The sequence below is a fragment of the Lucilia cuprina genome, chromosome 5 (genome assembly GCF_022045245.1).
Source record: "Lucilia cuprina isolate Lc7/37 chromosome 5, ASM2204524v1, whole genome shotgun sequence".
NCBI classification, from domain to species: Eukaryota; Metazoa; Arthropoda; class Insecta; order Diptera; family Calliphoridae; genus Lucilia; species Lucilia cuprina.
This window is the reverse complement of record NC_060953.1, coordinates 8,188,374-8,191,423: the sequence shown is the minus strand read 5'-3', so window position 1 is coordinate 8,191,423 and position 3,050 is coordinate 8,188,374.

The following is a 3,050-nucleotide window of genomic DNA, read 5'->3' as shown; positions in this document are numbered from 1 at the left end:
TCAGTTCTAGTTCAGTTCTAGTTCAGTTCTCGTTCAGTTCTAGTTCAGTTCTAGTTCAGTTCTAGTTCAGTTCTAGTTCAGTTCTAGTTCAGTTCTAGATCAGTTCTATTTCAGTTCTCTGTTCTAATCATTTGAATTATTTTCATATCTGAATCCAAAATAAATAAGATATTAATTTAAGGATTTGTCACTGTCAGCTTTTGAAAAAGGGTTTAAATTACAAATAATATATATTTTTGGAAAAGAAGGAGTGTATAATGGACAAACAATCACCCAAAAATATGAACAGACCACCACACAACCATTACATTGTAAATGCAACAAAAGATTTAAAGTTTTGAAAGCCACAACATGTGTTACAAATAATAACAGCCATTATAACAACATCAACAACAAATACAATACCACTAACCAAAAAGGACAATTGCAGCAATAACATCACTAGCTAACATCTGTTATGTTAATGACAAAAAGACCACACGCACACAGATTTAAAACATGTACTAAATAAACCAAACTTTTGCAGGACTATCCAACAGTATTTCAAGGATACATGTTGATGTTGATTTTGAAATTTAGTCATTTGTTAATGTATAGTCAACCACAACTGCAGGGTCAATACAACTTATGATTGTCTGTAGCTATAACACAAGCAGTTTGTACATATGTAACTGTATTTGTAAAATCATAAACTTACCTGTCTCCTTATAGGAAACGGAAATACTCATTAATTGTAACAAATACAAATTGTAGAAATGTATTTGTATGAGTTTTATATTGCACTTTATATTTTAAGAGCTGACAACAACAACATGTGCCAAACAAAAACATGAAAACTTAAGTGTTTTTGTTCATTTGTTTGTTTGTAAAATTTAAACAGGCGGTTATTTTCAATTACGTCCTAACATTTCCCACCTTTTTTCTCATGCCTTATAAATACTTAAAGTCTTTTTGAAAATTAAACAAAATTTCTAATAATGTAAATGTTCATTTACATAACAACAACAAACAAAAGCAACAACGTCAACATCTAAACAAAGAATTCAATGATTTCAGATGAAATAAATGTCAACTCAACAAAATTTAAGGATGTGCTCTTCAAAGACAAGGTAAAATGGTCATTACAAGTAGTTGTCTTCTAACAATCAGTTGGAGGTCTTGTCATAAAGGAAAATATTATAAATTTAATTAGATTAAAGTGTTACTAGATTATTGTTTATAGATAAAAGCTTTATTTAACAAATATTTTTAAAGAAAAGGCTTTACAAAAAAACGCTTTAAAAAAACTTTTGGGAATAAAGCATTCAAAAGCTTTTTGCGAAAACTTTTAGTAAATGTAACATTTAAGAAGTAACTTCGAACTGACCAACAACTAAGCAAGACAGCACTAGAACCTAGAACTGCTTTAGAACTGAACTAGAACTGAACTAGAACTGAACTAGAACTGAACTAGAACTGAACTAGAACTGAACTAGAACTGAACTAGAACTAGAACTGAACTAGATCTGAACTAGAACTGAACTAGAACTGAACTAGAACTGAACTAGAACTGAACTAGAACTGAACTAGAACTGAACTAGAACTGAACTAGAACTGAACTAGAACTGAACTAGAACTGAACTAGAACTAGAAATGAACTAGAACTGAACTAGAACTTTACCAGAACTGAACTAGAACTGAAATAGAAATGAACTAGAACTAAACTGGAAATGAACAAAAAAAAACCTTGGAAATTTAAAAAAAAAAAACAATAAATGTAATAGTAATTCAGAAAAAAATCTATATTAAATTCATTTTATAGTTAAAAAAGTTGTACAAAGTATCATTCATATTTCAAACACTTTTATTTATAATCATAAATGACACACTGAAAGCCAGAACGACAGACAAGTAGAAGAAGCAAAATGTACGAGTGACAACTCCAACTGTGAGTTTATTATAAAACGACTCATTTTATCAGCTAAATAGAAATAGCATCCTCATCATCATAACCATCATCACCATTAAAGAGTATCATCATTCTCATAATTTTTTATGTTTTTTATTTAACTTTTATTTTTTTTTTTTTGGTTTGAAAAATGTTTTTAATATTGTAGTAATAAAGAAAATTACAACACTATGATTTTCTTTATTTTTCATTTTCTTGTCTGGTGTTTTTTTGTTTCTTTTATTATTTTTAATGTTTCATATACATTCTTACTTTAACAAACCATGAGTTTTCTTTTATAATCGGATTATGAATGATCAGAAAATGACGATAAAATGCAGACGAAAACCAACCACAATAATAAAAAATTTATTCGTTCGTACCTTAATAATTGCATTTCCGTTTCCATGGAGAAATTTAATAAAAGATCAGCATGTAACTTTAAATTTGCTAGTGAGCATGTAATACCATAAAATTTAGTTATGGGAAAATTAGCAAAAGCTTTTTATATAAAATTAATTCTAGTTCAGACCAAATTTATCCCTAGTTCTGTTCTAGTTCTGTTCTAGTTCTGTTCTAGTTATGTTCTAGTTCTGTTCTAGTTCTGTTCTAGTTCTGTTCTAGTTCTGTTCTAGTTCTGTTCTAGTTCTATTCTAGTTCTGTTCTAGTTCTGTTCTATTTCTGTTCTAATTCTGTTCTAGTTCTGTTCTAGTTCTGTTCTAGTTATGTTCTAGTTCTGTTCTAGTTCTGTTCTAGTTCTGTTCTAGTTCTGTTCTAGTTCTGTTCTAGTTCTGTTCTAGTTCTGTGCTAGTTCTGTTCTAGTTCTGTTCTAGTTCTGTTCTAGTTCTGTTCTAGTTCTGTTCTAGTTCTGTTCTAGTTCTGTTCTAGTTCTGTTCTAGTTCTGTTCTGTTCTAGTTCTGTTCTAGTTCTGTTCTAGTTTTGTTCTAGTTTTGTTCTAGTTCTGTTCTAGTTCTAGTTCTGTTCTAGTTCTGTTGTAGTTCTGTTGTAGTTCTGTTGTTCTAGTTCTGTTCTAGTTCTATTCTAGTTCTGTTCTAGTTCTGTTCTAGTTCTGTTCTAGCTCTGTTCTAGTTCTGTTCTAGTTCTGTTCTAGTTCTGTTCTAGT